Source organism: Dasypus novemcinctus, chromosome 8 (genome assembly GCF_030445035.2).
Source record: "Dasypus novemcinctus isolate mDasNov1 chromosome 8, mDasNov1.1.hap2, whole genome shotgun sequence".
Classification (NCBI taxonomy): Eukaryota; Metazoa; Chordata; class Mammalia; order Cingulata; family Dasypodidae; genus Dasypus; species Dasypus novemcinctus.
In genome coordinates, this window is record NC_080680.1 from 64,618,275 (window position 1) to 64,624,274 (window position 6,000).

Consider the following 6,000-nt stretch of genomic DNA (forward strand, 5'->3'; position numbering starts at 1 on the left):
TGGAGGACTCAGGTTCAATCTCTGGGACCTTGGCCCAATGGATGGGGCATCTGCCTACCACATGGGAGGTCCACGGTTCAAACCCAGGGCCTCCTTGATCCGTGTGGAGCTGGCCCATGCGCAGTGCTGATGCACGCAAAGAGTGCCATGCCACGCAGGGCTGTCCCTGCATAGGGGAGCCCCACATGCAAGGAGTGCACCCCATAAAGAGAGCCACCCAGCATGAAAGAATGTCCAGCCTGCTCAGGAATGGTGCCACACACACAGAGAGCTGACGCAACAAAAAGAGACACAGATTCCTGGTGCCGCTGACAAGGATAGAGGCGGTCACGGAAGAACGTACAGCGAATGGACACAGAGCCAGCAGACAACTGGGGCAAGGGGGAAGGGGAGAGAAAAAATAAAAATAAATCTTTAAAAAAAAACCAATTGCCTCTCTATATAATAGCAACAAACAATTGGAAAATGACATTTTTTAAATGATACATTGACAATAAGATTTAAAAAATCAATTGCCGGTCAATAAATCTAAAGAAAGAAGTACAAGACTGCTAAACAGAAAATTGCAACTCATAACTGAGAAAAATTAATGAAGTCATCAATAAACAGAGAAACAGAGAGACATACCATATTCCTGAACTGGAAGATTCAATATGATAATGATATCATTGCTCTCCAAATAAATACATAGATTCAATGGAATCACCAAAACAGGAAAAAGGCTTTTGTACATAACTTGGTAATCTCATCTTAGAAAACATTTATATGGAAGTGCAAAAGACTAACAAAGACACTATTGAAGAAAAACAAGATAGAAAAAATTGCTCTCCAAAATATCAACACTTATAACAGCTATAATTAAAGTATGTGGTGTTTGGGGATAGACAACAATGCAGAAAGAATAGAATAGAAAGCTCAGCAAAAGACCCTTAGGTATATGGACACATTTATATATTTTAAAAGGTGGTATTGTAGAACAGAAAGGAAATAATCGTCTTTTCAAAAATTGAGATAACTCTACAGCCATATGTAAAAAAGTAAAATTGGACCTGTATAAAACACAATACACAAAAATTAATTCCAGGGGGAGCAGAAGTAGCTCAAGTGGCTGAGTGCCTGTTTCCCACATAAAAGGTCCAAGTTCAATACCTGACCCTGCTAAAACACACACACAAAAAAAAAAAAAGAAAAAGAAAAAAAGAAGTGGATTGTAGGCCGAAGCATAAAAACAAAACTTTTAAGAAAATAATACATAATACAGGAACACATTGCCACAAGTTCAGGGTAGGGAAGTATTTCTTAAATAAGACTCACAAAGTATTAAACTACAAAGAGAAGACCATTAAACAGACTCCCTTAATATTAGTACCTATTTAATTAAAAGCACCATTAAGAAGAGGAAGGATGCAGAATGACAGGAAATATTTGCAATACCTTAAAACAAAGGACTGTAATATACAAAATTAAAAAGAACACAATTTATCAGTAGAAAAGAAAGAGAAAAATCAATGTAATAATGTGCAGAAGATTTGAACAGATACTTCACAACAGAGAAACTTCAAATTATTGTACTAATGAGCATAAGAAAATCTTTGAAATCCAGGGTATCTCAGTAATCAGGAGACACAACTATACACTCAGTAAATTGGAAACACACGAAAAGAGCGGTTAACATCCCAGTGATGTTGACAGTGCATACCCTGATTAGGATGTGATGGCAATGCCCTTTACTCCTGTGGTCTTCCTCCCCAAAACCCATACCCCCAGTCTAAACATGAGAAAAATACCAGACTCATCTAAATTGACAGACATCCTACAATATGTATGACCAGTGCTACTCAAGACCATCAAGGTCATCCAAAACCAGGACTGTTAAGAAACTGTCATGGTCTGGAGGAGCTTAAGGAGAACATGGCAATAAAATGTAATGTGGTATTCTGAATGGAACAGAAAAAGAACACTGGGCAAGAATTAAGGAAATCTAAATTGAGTATGGGCTTTAGTTTCGGGGGAGAGGGGAAAGAAGTGAAAACTAAAAGCAACATAGAGTAAAGTCATCTTCATCTTTCCTTTGCCTTAATGTACAAGTCTTTAATTGAATCTGTGAGTCATATAAAATGGCCAGAAATCCATGAAAATACTATACAGCTTCTTCTCTTAAATTGAGCCTCAGTTTTTTCACCTTGATTACCAGTGGAGATTAAGTAACTTCTCCCACCTGTTATTTTTTGTATGCAAGCAAAAGATGGGCTCTATAAAGGGAGGTGACAAAGGGTCAGGACATAGCAATCGTTTTCTCCTCCTGAGAAATATGTTTATTTACTGACTAAATAATTCTTTCACAAATGTTCATTAAATACTCCATACAGAAAACTTGGGGAATTGCCATTTTATTGGACTATTTAAAAAATATCTTTAAAAAAAGTTTATGGTTGACTTGATTGAATGTTGTACACATTCTTTCTGAGTTTTAATCTGAAGTATTTTATGATTTATTATTGTTGTTATCATTATGAATGAAATTAGTTTTTCATTACATTTTCTAATTTTGAACGAGACTGACTTTTCATTACATTTTCTATTTTTACAGTATAGATATATTTAGATATAAGGGTCCTGCAGGTTTTGTAACTGGCCACCTTAGAAAAGACTATGTCTAAAGATTTTTGTTGATTCTTTCAGATTTTTAGGTAAACAAATAAATTGGGTGCAAATAGAAAGAAAAGAATTAAAAGATTGAAAATGTCAAATGTGATGAGGATCTGGAGCAAAATTTACACAATGATTTTGGAAAACAGTACGGAATGATTTTGGAAAACATATGGAACTATCTTGCAAAGTTGAAAATATGTGTACCCTATGACCCATCAAGGGTCCTAAGACCCACTCTTAGGATTTACAATGGGAAAAAAATCATGCAGTTTGCATAAGGATGTATGAATAAGAATGTTATAGCAGAATATACATTATAACTTCAACTGGCCAATTGTTCCTTAAAAGTAGTATGGATCAATATGTTGTAGTCTATACATATATTAGGATGACAAATAGCAATAAAAATGAAGAACCACAAATATATGCACAAACGTGAAAGAATCTCACAAACATGATGTTGAATGAAAGGAACTAAACTCAAAAGCATATTTATATTCCATTTATATAAACTTTAACTGGCAAAACCAAACTATATGACTTAGGGTAAAATTATAAAGAAAATGGAAAATGTGATTACTATAAAATTAGGATAGTAGTTAGCTCTGTGGGGAGGGATGGAGTTATGTCCAAGAAGGGACACATGGGGCTGTAGTGGGATGGGGTGGGGGTGGGTAACAGCTTCCAGAATGCCACAAAATTTGATTGTTTTTGATGGTTGGTGGTTAACTGATATTTGCCTTATCATTAAAATGTATATTTATGGTTTTTTTCATATCTGTGTGTGACTGTTATATTAAACATTAAAATATGATAAATAAGAATCAAAGCTGTGCTTGTATAATTACTCTTATCTAAATTTTTAGCTCATAATCTTGAACAATATCAACCACAAGATCACAGTGTTTCCTTCTACTTTTCAGTTTTCTAAATTATAATAAAAATAAGCAGAATTGGAATATAGGAAGATGAACAGAAATTTAACTTTCTCCTTTCTACTTTATATGATGAAGATGTATATCAATCGTTCCCAAAGTGTGGTATGAGGACCCCTGGGGTTCCAAGAGACATTCCGAGGGGTCTGCAAGGAGCTCCCTTTTCCAAATGCCTAGCTGAGGCTGAATTTCTTTAACATACTTTAATCGAAACAGCATATCATGAAAGCCTGAATTCAGGTGCAGATAAAAGAGTCCAGTTGTATTCTCCTAAGCCAGACATTAAAGAGATTTGCAAAACTACAAGGTATTAACACTCTTTTCACTAATGAGTTTGGTTTTGAAAAATATAGTCATTTTTCATGAAAACATGTTTTAAGTTACATATAATGTTACATATAATTTTTTTTTGTTATTTTAGGATGAATGAAAAAATATCAGAACTTTCTCACTATAAATTCGAAAATAAATATCAAGAAACAAAACCCACATAAACATAATGAATTTGGGGGATTCAGTAGCTTTTAAGAGTGGCAATGAATCCTGAGTCCAAAAAATTTGAGAACTGCTGATACTAATATTTACATCTACCTATTTAGATGGTTAATTGGGGACTAGTATTATTGGTTTATATTTTTCCATGGGAAGGTAGCAATGACAGTGTAGCTGCAGATTATACTGAGTAAAGTCCATTGAAAAGGGAAGGGGTTGGAAGGTGATGAGGACACAGAATAGGAGGAAGAGCTTGGCACAGATGTAACACTCTCCACAATCAAAACTATGAGCTCAATTTCACCAGCAGCACTAATTACAATGGAGAGATTGTACTTGGCAACCTAGAGAGTTTCTGTGAAACTTGGGAACCACAATGGAAAAGGCAGTGTTCGGGAAGAGGGAAAAGGAGTCTGTCTTCTGCAGTCTTCCACCTGCTGACGCATTTTTGGCCTCACGCAGTGCCTGAAGCTGATTCTGCTCAGGGCAGGTGTTTCTCTATAACCACAGGCCAACAACTGGTGTTAAAGAGATTCCAACTAGAGGCCTCCAACCTGGTTGAGGGTGTGCTATGCATCCAGTTGTCATTGGTTTCCAGACCTCTTCTCTGTTCCACCCTCTAGATGTCTTGTCACAGGGATTTGCCTAGACACTTTCCGCAGTTTCTCCTTGGTCACCTCAAGATCCAGCTGGGATATGGCCACTTCCCTGGGGGCCCTGCCTAGCTCTTGCTAACCATACCCCTCCTTCCATCCCCAAATACAACCACAGAGTCCTACACTCGGTGGCCCCTGTCAGAGTTGGGAAAATTCTGGTCAATGTGTTGATGGCTCAGGAACTCACAGGGGCTGCCCACCTAACTCTCCCACTGTTTGCTGCCAGGACTCCTGCTGCTGGATACTCCAAAACTGGCCCTCTTGGATGCGGACGTCAGTCTAATTAAGCCTGGATTTACGTTTCCCTTCAGATGACAAGCAGTTCTCTAGCCAGCCTTCTTTAATTCTCCCAATCAGTGAGGGGTGGGTTGACCAGGCCCAGGGTTGAGATGACAATTGAATGAGGTAACACATTCACAGCAGCTGCTCGTTGAGCTTCAGTTCCCATCCCTCTGCTAACACGTGTGCGTGTCTTCTTGTTTGTTTTCTGTCTCTAAGCAGTTTCTGGCTGTCATTTGAAATGAAACAGCCCAAAGCAAAAACCTGTGGGGAGTATGAAATTACAACTAAATTTAGTTTTATTTCATCATCAGGGCTCTTGTGTTGGAACGGAAGATACCAAAAGGAGGGTGACGCAACAAGTGAAAAGGAAACTAAATGTGAGCTGCCCTATCGGAGCCGAAGAAGGGCGGGGATTCCGCCCTCAGCGGCGGCTCGGCTGAGGCGAGGCCACAGAATCTTCCCAGGGCAGGGGTTCTCCCGGCGGCGGAAGAGCCCTGTGGCAGTCTGGGAACACTTTTTGCTCTTTGAACGCGAGGAAGGACCAAGGAACTAGTGAGGGAAGGCGGCTGCCTGAGGACACTGGTGTGTGTGCAGAGGAGGGTTCAGGGCAGAACGGGCGCGCTGGGGCCCCGCTGGCTGCAGCTACCCCTGAAGGGCTCCTTATGCCTCTCCAGTGCAGCAGTCGGGCTGGCACGAGGAGTGTCCTGGCCGGTTCTCTTGGCATGGCCTTATCCTCCAGCCCACAGACCTGGAATTTGAGAGAATAACCTTCTAATCCGATCGGCATGGAAGGAGCACTTACTAAGTGCCAGGTGCTGTTCTGAGCATGTTGTAGACATTGAAGCAAATTATCCTCACCACAGTTCTATGAGGTAGTACTAGGATTACCTTAATTTCGCAGGAAATTGGGCAAGAGGTGTCTTTCCCTTTCCTGTGTTACAAATTCAGCAGTAGAGTCCTAGATCCTGAATTGTACCAGGAGC